Source organism: Vicugna pacos, chromosome 15 (genome assembly GCF_048564905.1).
Source record: "Vicugna pacos chromosome 15, VicPac4, whole genome shotgun sequence".
Classification (NCBI taxonomy): domain Eukaryota; kingdom Metazoa; phylum Chordata; class Mammalia; order Artiodactyla; family Camelidae; genus Vicugna; species Vicugna pacos.
In genome coordinates, this window is record NC_133001.1 from 47,730,874 (window position 1) to 47,748,451 (window position 17,578).

Consider the following 17,578-nt stretch of genomic DNA (forward strand, 5'->3'; position numbering starts at 1 on the left):
GGGAAACCCCTGCTTCGTGCGCTCCAGACGTGGCCGTGCAGGGCCGCCCAGGCTCAGCTGTGTCCTGTGGAGTTTCCTGGACTCAAGAAAAGCTCCAGACAAGTGTCTTTGGAGCATCCCGGGGGGGCCAACCTGGGCCTGGCAGGAAGTCGAGGGCTGGGGTCAGGGGTGTATGGCCAGACCCGGCTTAGCCTGTGGGGGTTGGGAGGGAATAAGGGCTGGACTTTGCACTTGGCTGGATTCCACAGGGATTTCAGAAACAAAGAGCCATGTGGTACTGAGGCCACTTCAGTCCTGGAACTTGGATACTGCCGTTATTTGTTGTTGTGGTTTAAAGTACACCCACCGGTTGGTACAGAGCAGGGCTCCAGAGTCACACGGCCACACACCCACCAACTTTGTGGCCTGGAGCAAGTTACTCCACCTTTCTAGGCCTCAATTTCCTCCTCTATAATATGAGATGCTCGTAAGCTGTTGTGGGCATGCATGCGTTTACCTGTGCCACTGCCTGGCTCACGGCCGCCCTCACTGATGGCGTTTCCTCTCTTTCCTTCATTCCCTCAGAGCTCTGAATGGGTTTCGGCTTCTATTCTGAATCACCTCCCAGAGACTCAGGGCCTGAATGTGTTCCCTGGAAGGCTCACCTTTCCTCCGGATGCAGGTGGTGGGTGGGGCCACCTTCCAGAACCTCTGGGAAAGAACCACCCAGTCAGTCCAAGGCCTAAGAATGGTGTCACTGCCCCCTTCAGCCAGATTCCCATCTGTTTGGTTACCATGGTGAGCAGTTGCTCAGAGCACAGTGCAGAGAGAAACACTGTAGGGGTGGGAAATCCAGGCCCACAGGGAGAGGTATAGCGAGCCCAGGGATTGGTCCCGGAAACCCCTGGGACCAAGGTTCCTCTGCGCCCATCCCTCCCCTAAGGACAAGCCCAGAGCAGCTGAGAGGCCGCAGGTGGGACCACAGGCACTGGGAAAGAGACACTGTTCCCAGTGGGCTGCCACTCCACCTCTGCCCTACACTGCCGTCCAAGATTCGGGAGCCCTGCTCCTGAGCCTTCTTCCTGTGCTCCTTGCCAGGGACCGGCAAGTTACCTAAGGGGAAATGACACAGCACTGACTTTTCCATTGAGAGGTTCACAGCCTGGTAGATCATTATGAGCAATTGGACACGTTACCATAGCTTTTGCAAGTCTGTGATCACCCCTGGCCACAAAAACACAGAGATTTGAAGAAAGAGGCCTCATTGGTAGTTCTGACACGGCCAGCATGCATGTAAGGCACCTGTGTTACACCTCCTGCCCATCTCTACCTCCAGCCTACCCACCAGCCATGGATAAGCATCCTGACACTTCCCAGATGCGCCCTCCTTCAGCCCGAAGAGTCTTCATCCCCATGCCCCCTTCCACCACACTGGTGCTATATTACAACTTCTGACGCATCACAGGAACTGTGCGAGGAGACGGGAAGGTTGCATAGACGAGAGCTTCTCCTAGGAAGAACACTGCATGTGGTTCACGGGAAGTCTTGGACAAGATACTTGGGGAGGCCTTACGAATCACACTCGGCCCCGGCAGATGGTTGGGGAACTTTCTGCAGGCCTTTGGTCTTTCCATGTGTTCCGACTGTGGGGCCAGTGCTGCCCTGCTCAGGCCAACAGAAAGTGTTCCCTTTCTCCTTTCCTCCCACTCAGCTCTCAGCCCCAACCCCCACATAAGTAATGAACCAATATTAAAAGAACATCAATTTGCAGTGTCCCCAGTTCTTAATCTCCCTGGAGTCCCCTAGCCTTAGCCCACACTGGGCCACCCATGTCCCAGTTGATGTCCATGGCACACTCCTATCACCCTGCAAACCCAATTCAGTGGCTCTCTCCTTGGGGAAGCTTGGTGCCCAATAGCACTAAATGAATGTTGCTTTTGGGTCGTTCCCTGGTGCTTATCACAGTGCTCGGCCCACAGTGTGTGCTCCAGAATGTTTGTGAAGGACAGTGGGGCCTTGTACCCGAGTTGGCAGTGAGCACTTCGCTATATCCCCTTACGGCCGAGCGTGCACGATTTAGGCATGCACTCGGGGGGGAAATAAGTGTGTCTAATCCCAGATTGGCACGTTCTCCTGTACCAGACATGCTCCCCTTTCTAATGTCCCTGTCCTGGCCCCTGTAGCTCTCAGCCCCACTCAGCTCACTTGGTGTCTGTCTGCAAATCCACACACACTGCATCCTCTTCCCATCCCCTTTGACTGCCAGGTTCCTATCTTCTCTACTCAGGACCCTTCTGGACTCCCCTCAGCCTCACCCTGCCAGTTGGCCCCAGGAACAGTCAGGACAATAATCCCCAAGCCCAGCTTTCTTCAAGACATGGCTCCACCTTCCAGATGCAGCCTCAGGGCCACCTCTGCCCACTGTCTGCCACTTGCAGCCACTGTGATGTGGCCCCATTTTGCACACCTAGCCTCTACCTCCCTCGCTCTGAGCCTACTGGCCTCTTTGTGGCCGCTGCACCTTCCCTGCTCAACCCCACATCTGGGCCTCCATGGCTGGCTCTCCATCTGCCATGTTTTCCCCTCCCCTCTTGCCTAGAGCTAGAGCTTCAGATGAAAGGGGATGTCAAGAGGCTACAGACCTCCAGTAAATTGGTGCAGGGGATTCCCATGAATATTCTGGACATCCCAATGGGGAAAGATTCACTGATGGAAATTCTGACCCCATGTTTTGTTTTCCACTGAACAAAAGGATATGACTGGGTGTTTTTTGGTCCTTAGAAAGTAACTTCTTTTACACAGAATAGAACAGAAACTTCAGCCTGCATTGTCCTTCTGATTGTAAGTTCTACTTCCCAGAAGGCAGGAGAAGTCCAGGAAACAGTGTAGACTCTGTGCTGGGATCAGTATCCATTCCTACTGTAGAATAAGATATCCCCAGCTTGTGATGTGGACCCTGGACTCACACTGAGGGCATTGTGCAGGCCTCCCTCTCCTGCAGAATATTGGGGGTAGCAATAGTTGTTGGCACCTGCTCTGTGCCAGGCACTTGACAGCACTATGAAGTAGTCCCTGCTCTACAGAGAAGGGCATGAGTCCAAAAAGTGTCAGAGCCTCTGGAATCAGGCCTGAGGCTCAGGAAAGTCCCATTAGAGGCATGGAAAGCAGGATACCTGTTTATGCCTCCAGTGGCAGAAGGGTCTGCCCTGGGAAGTCTTCCTGGAGGAGGTGAGGCTCTGGCTGGTCCTCTGAGGACAGAAAAGGAGAAGCAATGGGCAGAGTCCAGGTGGAAGAAAGAATGTAAGCAAAGATCGAGAGAGAGAGAAGGTGGGATGGGATGGGTTTCCGGCCCCCTCCCAAGTAGCTCATCAGGAACTTCTTGGGCATCCCTTTTTGGAAACAGTTATCTTCTGATGAGCAGCCCCTCCTTGAGTGTGGGTGTCTGGCACCTATCAGCCACTCATACCTTAAATTATCTCCTCAGCGGCTCCTGTCCTCCCTGGTGACCTGAGGGAGGGGGTGGCATTCAGGATGTGGAGGAGTCCCGAACCAGGGCTTCATGTGGAAGGGCAGGCCTGTGGACACCTGGCCCATGGATAGATGATGCAGGTACTTGGAGGCTCAAGCAGGGAGAGCAGAGGAGGAAGGAGGCACACCTTGGCTTCCTCGCTAGTGTACCGCCCCCTCACCTGGCACTGGAATGAGGCCTCCAGGGAGGCTGAGAGAGGGGCTCAATACCTTTGGGTGCCTACAAGGTAGGAGCAGAGTGTGGCTGAGGAGCTGGGGAGTCTGTGTGTTGAGGCCAAAAAGCATCTTGGATGTCAGAGCTGGAGGAGGAGGAAGTCGGCCCCTCTTGGCCTTTCCTGCCTTGGAGTCAGCTGCTGGATGAAAATAAGCCCAGGAGGCTCAGGACGAGGGCTTCCAGCTGCAGGGTCGACAGGGTGGTGTCCCTGAGCTTCCTGCCCTCAGCACGGCCTCTCTGGGCTGCAGGACTGAGCCAGGTAAACATCCCTCCAGACCCCTTACCCTTGGAATGTGGCCTCAGCTCAGCAAATGCATCCCCTGGGAGTATGAATAAGGCAGAACCAACCCCCAGAACCCATTGTTCTGTGAGTTTCAGAAAAATCAAAACAAACTCCCAACAATATGGGGGTGAGGAGGGGGTGAGAAGGCAGTGCGGAAAGGGCCGGCGGGGCCTTTGTCCTTAGGCATCCAGACATGTTTACATTTTCCACATTAATGAGCTGGGAAATGGCTCTTTTTATGCCAGTAATAACAACCACCACCCCCTCCATGTTCTCGTTTATTTCTGGCCAAAACCCAAGCAAGGCCAACACGAGCATTGAGCATCGCATTACAGAGATGAGGGGTTTGAGATTTCAAAAGGCCCCGTGACTTCCCCAGGGCACCAGGATTGATAATCACCGGAGCTAGGTCTTGAACCCAGTGCCCCAGCTTCTATCCAGTCCATCTTGGTGGGGCCGACTGCACCCATTCAGGACAGGATTGAACTGAAGGGTCTGGCCTGGTTCCCATGAACTTCCCAATGTGTAGTCCACTGGATTAGGAAGCGGATTCTTTTGTGGGATGGCCAGGAGACCAGCCTTGCCCAGCACTGCCTGCCCCCGGGTGCTGCTACATGAAGACCAGGAGCCAGCTGAATGGGGCTGGCTGGGCCATCGTCCCCCCATGAACCAGGCTGACCATGCTCCCTGTCTACAGCCGCATATTTCCAGCCATGAGGTACTCCTATCTTCCCGCTGGTGCCCTGGCCTGTGGGGTCTGGGAATGAGGTCTCCCACACTCCCTCTCCAAGGCCTGCTCAGCCCTACTTGCCAAGCCTAGGGCCCTTCGCAGCGGTGGGAAGAAGGAGGTAGCAACGGATAAACCGCTCATAGATAATTAGCAATTGGTTGCATCTCCTCCAAAGCTATGAGGTTTTCATGGGCTGATATTTTTAGCAGAAAAATAAAAATTGGCTGAACTCATAAATTGCAATTTTGCATACACCTCTATTTCCAAAGCTCATTGCTAGATAACTAGGAGCTTGTTCTTTGATTATGGCCATTTAGGAAATGGAGTTCTGACAAGCTTGCTGGAGCCTCAAAGCCTTGCAGTTTGCACCGAGAAGCTGTGTGTGACAGCACTTCCATCTGGCAGATGGCCGCTGGAAGGCACTCAGAAGTCTGGAGAACGGAGGCATAAACAGAAGCACAATTAATCAGTGCAATTGTTTCCCCTGCTGTGAACATGCTATTTCTCTGGATTCTTGAGGGCAGCATGCACGGGAAGGACCTGGCTTTCATTCTCTGTGGCATTCCAAACAGCATCGAGTGTCCAACATACTTTGATTTCTGACATTGGTCTTCCTGCTCACACTCTGTCTCCTGGAAGACTCAAGCATGAGCCAGGCCGACACGCTAGAGCAAAGCCTTGGCTCTCCTCGCTTGGACTGGGGCAGGAGTGCCGGGTCCCCTGGGAAGCCTGAAGGTTTACTGGCTCTGACTGGAGGCTCTCTGGAATCCGGGTTTTGCTCATTGTTATTTTTATGAGAAAATGACTTGTTTTCGTTCCTTGCAGAGCAGAAGGAAAATAACTTAACCCAAGAGCTGAACAGGAAGGGGAAAGTCATTAGCTTCTTACTGAGTTAAAAACTGGGCTCATGGATCTGGTTGAACCTCCAGAAGCAAAGGCCCAGGGGGCAGAGACTCCTTTAGAACCGCTGGTCTACCCTGACCTCGTCCTTTTTGGGGGAACCTCCAGATCTTAGGTTTTCAATCTACAAAATGGCCACTCGAAACCTGCCGAATAATGTGGGTCTCAGGATTAAAATGAATGAGTTAGGGGCTTGGGGTCACCCTGGGAAGAACAAATACAAAGCACACCTTCAAGAGAGATCCAAGGCACCGTGGGCAAGCGTGGGGCGTCCCGAGGCTGATAGGATGAGGTTGGTGCATCTCTCAGTGGAAGGACAGCCAGGGTCCTGGGTTTGCTGGGCCTCTCCTCCTCAGGTCCCCAGGGCCTGGCTCCTGGACCAGGCTGGCAGAAGCCCAGGGCAGAGGCTGGCCACACCTCAGGCAGGGTTTCCTCTCCCCTAGGTGTCTGGGCTCCCAGACTGCCCCTGTCCACATACCCCAGCCCAGCCTCAGACAGGAGGGGACTGATCACCCAGCTTTGTACTAAACTGCAGGAACTGGGTTGGAGGGAAGGATTTGCATGTTCACCTACACACCTAACACTGTAAACCCAGCCACCACGGCAGGGAGGCTTTGGGGTGGGACCCTCTTCTATCTGGGGCTTGGGAAGTGAGGCAACAGGGGAGGGGCTAGCGGGGCTGCTGCTTCTGGTGAGACGAGGCCATAAGGCCCTGAGGAGGGGGTCCGATGCAGCCCCTGCCATGCTACCTCTGTGTTAGTGTCTCTTGGCTGCTCTAACCAATTACCACAAACTTGGTGGTTTAAAACAACAGAAAGTTATTCTCTCACAGTTCTGAGGGTCAGAAGTCTCAAACCAATTTCACCGGGCTAAAGCCAAGGTATTGGCAGGCCTGCACACCCTCCAGAAAAGAGATCTATTTCTTTCCTCTCCCAGCTCCTAATAGCTGCTGGCAACCCCTGGCTGTATCTGCATCACTCTGCTCTTCACGGCCAGCATCCTCAAATCTCTCTCTGCTCTGTCTTCACATTGCCTTCTCCTCCTCTGTGTCAGACCTCCCTCTGCCTCCCTCCCAAATACATGCAACTGTATTTGGGGCCCGCCTGCAGAATCCAAGCTAGTGTCCCCATCTTAAGACCCTTAACTTAATCACATCTGCCAGGACCCTCTTTCCAAACAAGGTAACTATTAATTTCCTAGTTGCTGCCACAACAAACCACCACAAATGTGGTAGCATAAAATAACAGAAATTTATTCTCTTGCAGTTCAAGGCTAGAAGTCCAAAATCAAGGTCTCAGCCAGAGCATGCGCCCCCTAGAGGCTCCAGGGGAGACTCCTTCCTTGAGCCTTCCAGCTTCTGTGGCTCCTGGTGTTCCTTGGCTTGTGATAGCATCACTCCAGTCTCTGCCTTGTTTTCACGTGGACTTCTTCCCTGTTTGTGTCAAACCTCCTTTTTCTTGGACTTAGAGGCCACTCTAAATCCAGGATGATCCCTTAACTACATCTGCAAAGAAATTATTTCCAGGTAATTCACAGGTACCAGAGATTAGGACTTAAATACACCTTTTTGGGAAACAGTTCAACCCACTATGGTAATATAGGTTTCAGGGCTCAGGATTCAGTATCTTTGGGGGCACATTATTCTGCCTACCCCATTCCTTATGCATTGGTGGCCACCAGTGGGCCCTGGCCCCGGGGACTGTGGAGTCATGGACGTCCTAGGTGGCAGGTAGGCTGCACAAGCACCTTTGCTCCCTTGAGGTGTCACAGGGAGAACTTAGAAGTGCAGAGGGCAGAGCTGAAGCCTCAGAGCAGTGGGTACCTGGACTTGTCCTGACTCCTGGGCAGGCCCCATGACCCCTGGGTGGGACAGCCTGGGAACTGATCCCAGGGCTCTAGTTCCTGGTTGGAAATCGGAGGAAGGAGCTTGTGAAGGTTATAATAATTTGTGCCATTTATTAAGGACCTCCTATGTTCCAGGTACACTTCATTATTTTATTTAATCTTTAATAATTCTGACCATTTTACAAATGAGGATACTGAGCCTCAAAGAGCTTTAGTGACCTGACTCAGATCTCACAGATACTCAGCGATGGAACCAGAATAAGAACGCAGGTTGAGTGGATGACAACAGTTCTTGTTTTTTGCACAACATCATGCCGTCTCTCCTTGGAACAAAGTTACCAATCACAGGCCTGGGGTAGAGGAGGGTTGGGAAAATAATTTCAAATCTTAGGGCTGTATCATTACGGCTATATCAAGTTGAGAATCAGGAGTTTTTGTAGCCCCATGGTCTGGGTCAGTGATGGCAAGAGGCAGTGGAAGGGTGTCCTTATGGGAACAGCGGTGTTAAAGGAACAGTTATTTCATCACTCGTTAAAGAATGGTAAGGCAGAATCTATTCAGGGGACTGTCACAAAAGATATAGGGACCACTGCAGTGGGGTTTTGTACTAGGAGAGAGAGAGTGGGTCCAACTCTAAGTATAAGGAAAGGTGGGAATTTATAGCTAAGAAGCAGGGGGTGTCAGTGGATGGAAAATTAGTAAGAGGAAACATGAGGGTAATAGGGTTCTGGCTAAACCTATGTAACAGGATTCTTGCTGAAGGCAGGTCAGGGTGATCACTCACTACCTGGGGGTGGTCAGGGGATGAGGAATCCCATCAGGTACTGAAGCTGATCAGACATCAAAAATGGGGGATTCTGGCAAACCACCTTAGCAAGATTCTTTCTAAAACTGGACAGTGTAGAGATGAACACCGAAACCCAAAAGCCAGGGCCTAGTTGAGAAGAGAGTTTAGAAGAGTCTGAGTTTGGTTCAGGAGAGACTCTTATCAGAAGAAAGTGGCCCAAACCAGGAAATCTTGGTGTTCTGAGCTGGAAGGAGGTAGCCAAGCCGGGTGAGAGCCTGACGGGAACCATGTAAGAAGTTGGCCCTGGAGCCAGCCTGAGCTCTGTTTCCCAGGCTTCCCTCTGGGGGGGCCCGTGCTACCCCCTCTTCAAAGAACGGGCTTGAGGACCAATTCAAACACTTGGCAGAGGGAGGAAAGAACACTGGGTGTGAGACCAGAAGTCCGGAGTCTCAGTCCCAGGCCTGGCTCTTATCAGCTCTGGGACTTTAGCAGATGGCTTAACCCCTCTGAGCCTGGATTCCCTGAAAGTAAGATGAGGAGAGCATGGAGCAGATGCTCTGGGAACTGGGAGGTGGCCGTAAGTCTGTGGTCCTGTTCTCAGCCCCTCTGGCCTGTCCTAGGAGAGGCCCAGCAGACGGGACCATGAGATGCAGTGATCTGTGTTCTGTCCCAGGCCCCCAGGAGCTGCACTGGCAGGGCTCACCGCCCCGGGCCCCTGGGTCTGGAGCCTGAGAAAGACTCCATCGTGAAGTTCCAGTGAACATGGGCCGAGGACAGGATCATGGCAACCTTGTAGGCCAGAACGAGGGTCCTGCAGGGTCCGGGAGAGCAAGCAGCAAGAGGGGGTTCTCAGCTGTCCTCTCTCCTCACCAGGAGGAGGTCCTAGGGGTTGGAGAGGCTCTTTTTTCCAGTCTGCAGCGCCCGTGTCAATTTAGCGAATGACCCCTGGAGAGAACCAGGGCAATAAAGTTGGAATAGCTCAGGCACAGGAAGAAGGACACAAAGACAAACAATGTGGGGAGTGTTCAGCAGGAAGAGATGGGAACTGGGGGCCGGGCTGCCAGGCAGGCCTCAGGCTCCAGGAGTCTGGAAGTGACACGGGGCCTCAGGCCACGCCCAGAGGTGGACAAACACAGAGGGGGCAGGGGAAGGGAAGTCCTGGGAAATGGGGTGCAGCCTGAGGAAGGGGCTTCTGGTGTGAAGGGCTAGCGAACAGCTGTCTCCAGAGTCAGGCCTTAGTTTCCATCTCTATCTTTGTTAAAGGGCAGAGATTCTTGTCTGTTTTGACCCACGTTGACTTAGCAGACCCCGAGCTCATGCTGCACGCAGGCTGGGCTATTGAGGGCAAAGAAGGAGACTGGTCCCTGTCCCCAGAACCTGGACCCTCCCCAGTGTTTTTTTTAGAAATGCTTTACAGTAATGGGGTCTGAGGCTCACACTGCCCCTCAGACCAGGCTAACCGCTAAATAGGATGGTTGGATTTGGCCAATAAAAATACATACAGGACACCCAGCTAAATATGAATCCCAGATGAACAGCAAATAATTGCTTTAGTGTAAAATAAACACTACCCCCCAGTGGCTTGCACAGAAAAACAAAACATGTAACTTCCTGAGAACCCGCTGTTGTCTGAAGGTGGAAATCTGTGATTTTTGAAGGCAAAAGCAGTATTCTTCTGAGGAAGAGTGAGTCACAGGCAAGCTGAAAATGTTTCTCTGGCTTTCGGGGTTGGACGGACATGGGCCCCCTTCCTCCTTCCTTCTCATATTCAGCTGTCCTTGGCTGGGCTCTAACTCCAAGTCTACCAAGAATCCCACCAACCATGCCACTGCTGACCCTGGAAAGGGCCCACTGTCTTCCAACCCCTGGCCCAGCGCTGCCTGGGTCCCTGGAAGTGGGCACTGGGGTCCTCAAGCCACAGGCTAGACTGCGGCCCAAGCTTTAGAGCAGCCAGGAAGGCCTCTTGGGGCACCGAGGCAAGCAGGCACCATGCCAGTGGAATGGGTATGTGTCCCTAGGGCAGTCTCAACCTTGAGCTCCAAGGCTCAGAGCAGGGAGAGGCCGCCTTGGCCTGTTTCCCCATCAGTAAGGGGCTCTTCGAGGGAAGCACTGTGTCTTGTGGCTCTCCATATGTCCTGCCCCCCAACACAGGGCCTCGCCTATCCCACTGAGTATAGAATGGATGTCGCCCTGGCAGCTGCCAGCCCCAGGCCCTGGGTGCAAGCTGCTGTGGGACAGAGATGTGTGAGGGTGTGTGCAGGGTGACCAGGCCCAGGAGCTTCCGGTGCAACTCTGGCCTCCTCCCACGCCACCTCGTCCAGCCTGCACGTGGCAGCAGGCGGTCTTATTAACACTCACGAGGCTGGTCCCAGTGCTCCTTTGCTCAAAGCCCTGCAAGGGCACCATCTCACAAGGAGTTAAGTGTTGAGGCCCCGCAGAGGCCCTCGCAGCCCCCACACTGTCCTCATTACCTCCTGACCTCAGCTCCCAGGAGCCTCCCCTGGCCGACTCTGTCCTTCTTGCTGGGCCCTGAACAAGCAAGGCTTCATATTTGCTGTTCCCTTTTTCTGGAATGTTCTTCCCTACAAGGCTCACTTCCTTCGAGTTTTCATCAAACGTCTCCTTTCCTCCTTTTCTCCTAACCACCCCGTTCACCTTACCTACCACCCAGCCCCACCTGCCTCTTTCTCCATCACACTGCTCACCTCCTATAGTTTCCTTAGGGTTGGGGCTTACTGCCTTTCTCGCCTGCTAGAATGCAAACCCTGTGAGGGCAGGGATTCACATCTGCTCCTAGGCCAGCTGGGGCACCTAGCAGGCGTAGCCGGCGGGGATAGGCCCTGTGGCACAGAGCAGCCCAGAGAGGGAGGAGCAAATGAGGTAGGACTGGATCTGCCACTGTCCATGGAGCTGACTGTGCAAGTGAACCCCAGGAACCCTCTCACTGGGGAGGAGGGGAGGCCTGGACTGTCTCCAGGGTTGAGTCCAACCTCTTAGGGGCTGTGTGAGCTCCTGTCAGGAGGGGATCCCCTCTTCTCTTTCCCAAAGCTGCTGCAAACTTGGGGCCCCATCCCACTGGTGTGGAAGAGCCACTGAAGGGAAGACCAGCTCACCCCTCCTTCTACCCCTCCCACCCCACAACCACAAACGGGGTAAAAGGAAGGTCACAGGTCAGGGAGTGACCTTTCTAACTCGGGGTCAGTCGTCCTGGCAAACTGAACACAAAGCCAGCCTCTCCGCATCTGCAGGAGGCTGTCTGGCCCCAGCGACATTCCAAGCATTCTTTGGGGTCCTGTGTCTAGGGGGGAAGTAGGGCTTTGTGCAGTGAGGAAGTGTCTGGCTGACTGCGACCCCTTTGTTTGGCTGCCAGCACTGCCTGCAGTCCTCAGGCCCCACTCTCTGGTCCGTCAGACCAGCTGGGGTGAGGGTGGGGGTGGGGACAGAGGTCCCTGGGGTTGGTGCCTTCCTGCCGCCCTGCAGACACAGAGCCCTCAACAGGGCTTCCTTTTCAGCCCCTTTTTGGGCCTGGCCTCAGTCTAGTAGGGATCAGATTGAGGGGCAGGCCAGGTGCCACAAGCTTTTTCCAGAAATAGCACCTTGGGTGGGCTGCGGCTTGGCCTGTGGAGAGCACTTGAACACAGGGGTTGCCCACATTGGTTTGAATCCTACCATTGCCACTTACTAAGGAGGTGGCCTTCTCGCAGTGATGTCACTTGTCCAAGTCTAGTTTTGTCATCTGTAAAATGGGTTAACAATACTCACCAGATACTGTTATTGAGAGGATTAAGTGAATGTGTGTGATGGTGCCCAGGACGGTTTCTGACACAAGCAGACACTCAATAAATGTGAATTCCACGGTGTCAGGAGACTCTGACAGAGCAGGAGAAGCTCAATCCCTATCCTCATGGGGTGGAGGGGCATCAAGGCGACCCCCAGGAAGAGGAAAGGTGCCCATGCCAGGGTGCGGGTGTGCTCAGGGCCAGGGGGCTGTCTGCCTCTTCTTCCTGGACCAAGGGCTGGGGGCACGTGTGGCTCCACGTGACTCAGCACTCAGGCCACTGGGGCAGAAATGCAGGGAGCTGGGGACTATCCTACCCTGGTCCACATGCTATGGATCTCTGGGCAGTTCAGAGGTCAGTCCAGGAAGAGGGGAGATTGGCCTTCCAAGGAGGTGGACCTGGGCACTGTCTGTGACTCCGAAACCCTGCACAGGCACAGTGGGGCCATGGAGGGTGTGGAGTACACAGTGGTTACAGGCAAACAGCTGCGACTCAGCCACAGGGAGCAGAAGTCTGGCCACCACAGGAAGGCCTCCCTAAGGAGCGAGCTTCTGGTCAGCGGCAGCATGGGGCAGAGCTGCTGAGTGTGGCCTGAGAGTTGCAGAGGGTCCCTGTCCTGGGAAACAGGCCACATCCAGCCCTGAGGGCACAGAGGTCCTGGGGGCGCAGCAGGAGCACTGGCTAGCTGCCTGACCTTGGCGAGGTAAGTTTTCTTCATTAAGAGGATCCTCAGGACCACGGTGCCCAGCAGCATCGCCTGCGAAGTAGCCTGCACGGCCCCCCTCAACAGACAGCGGCTGGTCTGACTGTTTCTGCAGAAGCCTTGGCCTGCGGGGCAGAAAGAGCCCCTCAGTCCAAACCCTGGACCGGCATCCAGCTCACTGTGAGGCCTCCAGCTGGTCTCTGGCTCTCTCTGGGCTGCCCTTCTCCCTCTACATCCTGAGAGGAGTGACAAACCCCTTCCTGTTGTGGTCTTCTGGGTGGCCTTGGATTGTCCCCGGAGGGTCCTGCTCCAGACAGGTGGAGCCAGGTCAGAGGTTGCACGTCCATCTTCCAGTGGGATAACTGCAGGGTGTTAGACGTGCCCTGGCTGCAAGGCATGCCGGGAGGTCCCATGGGGCATGGCTGGCCTGCCTGGGGAAGGGGGACAGGTGCCAACTGCTGCCCGTTCCAGGTGTGCCTGAGGATGGAGATACCTGCCAGAATCAGGCTCCAGAGGGTGTCTCCTGGGCCCCCGTGGGTCAGGGTGTGGTGTGTGGCATGGAGATCCACTCCATCAAAATCAGTAATTGTGGGGAGACATGGCATTCAGAGGGACCCTAGACTGTCTGACAAGTGGACAGGAGTGGCAGGACGCAGTGGGCCCCTGATCTGGTGGAGGAGCCGTTGTGGTGGAGGGTGAAAGCAGGCTGCAGGCAGGGGATGCAGCCATGGAGAGCCGTGGGCCACCAGGGAGTGTGCATGCAGTGCTGCGGGCTGCTAGTGTTCAGAATCTGAGCTGGGTGCTGGGTGTGGCCCTGTCCCCACTTTAATTCCTATTCACAGCTGGCTCTGAGCAGGCAGCTAGCCTTGTTCTGGGCCTCACAGTCTTAGGCGTCTAAGTGAGCCGAGCAGGGGGAAAGGCCTGCCCTCCCCGTGGCGTGCAGGCTCAGAAGTGAGCACCTGTCCTTGGCTGGACACTGCGGCTCTGTTTCTTTCCACAGAGAACGCTGGGCCTGCTGCTGGGAAGAAGTGGCCGTGACCGGCTATCTGGAGCTCCAGTTGCAAAGAGAGCTCAGGACAAGACCTGGCTGCTGTTCCTCTCCTCTTCCTGATCCCCCAGTAAGCAGGATGCAGCCCTAACGGAAGTGACACGAGGTTCCCCATCTCTGCTTGAGGGTAGCAAGTTTGAACCTAGCAGAACACTTTGGGAGAGAAGTGATGTCGTTTAACTCCAGCAGCTACTTCGTGGAATCCCGACAGACTCTGCCTTCTAGATCAGGAGTCTCAAACTCAAATGTGCCCGTGACTCACCTGGAGAGCCTGCTAAAACACAGATTCCTGGGCCCCCCAGCACTTCTGATTCAGCAGGTCTAGGGTGGGGCCTGAGATTCTACATCTCTCAGATGCTGCCAGTTGGTGCTGATGCTGCCAACCCCACATTCACGATGAGCAGCACCATCTAGACCTTTGCTACTCACAGAGCGGAACTCAGCCTAACAGCAGCGATGTCACCAGGGAGCTCGTTAGAGGCACAGAATTTGCACCCCCCACCAGCCCCCACCAGCCTCTGGGTCAGAATTTGCATTTTAACAAGAGCCCAGGTGATTCCTTGGTTCATTCAAATTCACTGGCCTGTGGAACAGCACTGTCTATTCAGAACTTTCTGTGATGACAGAAATGTTCGATACCTGCACTGCCCAATATAGTAATCACCAGCCACCAGTGATGGTTAAGCATTTGAAATGTGGCTAGTGTGACTGAGGAACTGAATTTTTTATTCAACTTAACTTTAAATTTAAATAGTCGCCTGTACCTAGTGGCTTCCATTTGTCACCATAGGTCTAGAGTAACCCAGCTCTGAGGGGTCGTCACCGTGTAGATGGGGGAAAGGTTCAGAGAGGGATCAGAACATGCCTGAGTCAGTGACAGGGTGGGACCAGAACAATGTTCCTGGGCTCTGAGACCAGTGTTTTCCCCTCTGCATGGCACGGCCACCAGACGTCCAGGAGTCTGAGAACTTCGTGAGAGGTATGGAGGAGATAAGGGGGAGGGAATGGGGGGCAGAACTGAAGGTGACCCCTAGTTTGCAGCTTAGACCCTGGGTAACAATGGTGCCACTTGGTGAGATGTGGCTGCAGTGCTGGGGAAGGGGAGGATGAATTCAGCTCTAGAAGATTTGAGTTTGAGGCCTATGGTGTGGGCAGTTGGAGGTGTCCAGAGGTACAGGTCTGGAGCCCTATGGAGAGGGCAGGGAGGGACAGAGAGTTGGGCCCCTGGGCTGCATACATCTGCTGTCTCCCACAGCTCCTTGAGACATGATTCTTCAATCCCCTGCGGTCCCCGTGGCCCTCACTGCAGCAAGGGGTGATGCCTGGCAGTCACCCAGCATCCCCTGCACCTGTGCCCTAGACGTGCACCATAGTGTCTGCAGCTCAGAAAGGCCCGTGGAAGTACCACCTCCCAGGGCCTCTGACTTAACCAAGCCTGCCCTGTGCCCACTTGTCTGATGGCCAGAGGAAGAAGTGAAGTGAGGCCAACTCACTGAATCCTCACAGCAGAAGTTCTGCCTCCATAGAGGCCTCTTCAACACCTCCACGCTCAGTGAAAAGAGACCCATAAAATGACTCTCCACACACAAATAGAAAGACTATTTCTGGGACTAGAGAAAGAATAAAGTGGCAGGGCGTCGAGGATCAAAGGAGGATAGGCCTGGAGACGGGCAGCCCAGAGGGGACCAAGTGCTGGCGAGCAGGCCAGTGGGGGCCTGGAGGCAGATCAGCTCCATGTGATGGGGGCCTGCAGGGTCACAGCCGTCCTCCTCCCAGTGGCTGCCTGGGAGGTAGTGAGCTCCCCGTCATGGTAGGAGCCCAAGCCGGGACTGGAAAGCAGCTGTTGGAGAGACTGCAGAGGAGCTCCAGCCTCAGGAAGAGGGCAGGACCAGAGTCTCCCACCTTTATTTTCCCCAGATTCAATCATTTTATGAACCTCGTTCCTCCAGAGGGGCCGAGCAGCAGTTTCAACTTTTCATATGGATTTGCCATCCTAGGGGGTCCCCCTCTCCTATTTTAGTCCTCCGGCCTCCCTCCCAGCTAATTAATAATATTGTTCATGTGCAATTAATTAATCACACGTCACTGCGGGGTGTGACCTGATGCTACGTGGTTTCACAGGCCAGTGCTTCTCAAACTCCAATGGGCATAAAAACACTGGGGATCTGATCCAGCTGGTCTGGGGTGGGGCCTGAGAGTCTGCATTTCCAACAAGCTCCCAGGTGCTGCTGCTGGTCCTGGGGCCACATGTGAAGAAACATGGCTGGGGCTGCCAGAGAGACCTGGAGGATTCTATGACGGGGTGGGGAGTGGGGCCCAGGGTGAGCACTAAGAAGCTCCCTGTGCAGGAATTTCAGAGGAATGGACTCACTTCTCTCTGAAGCAGAACTGTCTCAATGCCGCCGCTCTCCATCTTGGGGGCCATTCCTAGTCTCCCTGCTTGAGAAGCATAAACCAGTTATAAGAGGGCAAGCCCACCATGGCCTGGGGGCCCTGTGCGACCTCCCCTCTCCCCCTTGTCCCTGGTGAACTGCTTCAGCCTGGAGGAGCTCTTTATTGGATCTGCGTGGTGGGCAGCTGAGGTCCCATCAGAGCAGGGCTTGGTCCCGGGCCAGCCCAGCCTAGCCCAGCCCAGCCACAGCTCTAGACAAAGGAGTCCCCTTCCGCCCCACCCCCAGCAGGTGCTGACACAGAGACAGCACTTTGCAGAGCCCTTCACTGGGAACCAAGGAGGTCTTCATCTCTGACCCTTCCCACTTCTGGGCCTTGGTTTCCCTATCTATAGTGTGTGTGTGTGGGGGGGAAATGAAGGCTCTCTCAGACGTACCGGCTCCGCACCCACCCATTCGGGCTTTCGGAGCTCAGAGCAGGTGGGGATGGGGCCATAGCCAGGGCAAGGCTCCATCCGGACGCACACGCCTTCACAGCCCCTCTCTGCACTGAGGGTTCTCAGATATTTTTAGGAAGGTTGGCGCCTCCTAGGCTGTGATTCATTAATGCAGCTGACAAAGATCAACATCTTTTGAAATCGCAGTTGGAAGTTGAGACCATTCCCTAACATGGCAGTGTGTGTGTTAGGGAGATGGGAGGTTGGGGAGAGGGAGGGGGAAATTAGAGGGTGGAGGGGAGCGGGGTGTGTCGGGGGGAAGTGGGCAGGGGTCCTGGGAGTGTACATTTTGAGAGTGAGGGACAAATAGTACAGGGCTATTTGGCCAGGACAAAGCAGGACAAAGTTTCACAAGTGTTCTGGGAAGATGTCATGTACGTGTGTGTGTGTGAGAGAGAGATGAAGGAAGCCACCAACGGGGATACTGTGATATCATGGATCAGCCTTCACAGCCTCTTTTGCTGATTTGAATAAATACTTGTTGAGGCCCAATTGTGGTCAGGCACTGTGTTGTGAGGCCCATTTGTTTACTGCTCTTTTGTCTGTTTGTGCATTTATTCTGCACCTGTGTATTGAGTACCTGCTTTGTGCGTTTATTCTGCACACATGCATCAGATACCTGCTCTGTGCAGGCCCTGAGCCATCCTGTGCTACGTTCCTTGGGGGCACTGCCATGTTGGGACCTGCCGAAGGAGGTAGAGGAGGTAAAGACAAGAGTGGAGAGGCCTGGCTCTGATTCTTACTCCAGTATCTTCTGCTTTGTAACCTTAGGTGAGTCTCTGGGCCTCAGTTTCCTCCTCCATCAAATGGGTGTGGTGTAATCATTGCTCTCCTGCCTGACTCACTGTTAACAGAATGGAGGCCAAGGCATGTGATTAACATCAAAACGCACTCT

The 17,578-nt window shown here is 54.3% G+C and overlaps 1 long non-coding RNA gene across 1 annotated transcript in view; it reads left to right on the forward strand.

Moving 5' to 3' along the window:
• Positions 1-16,870, forward strand: part of LOC116283475 (uncharacterized) — a 31,697-nt gene extending 14,827 nt beyond the window's left edge. The window contains exon 4 of the long non-coding RNA XR_004193082.2: positions 13,749-16,870. This is a non-coding gene — a long non-coding RNA (uncharacterized lncRNA). The remainder of the gene's footprint in view (positions 1-13,748) is intronic.
• The last annotated feature ends 708 nt before the right edge of the window (positions 16,871-17,578 follow it).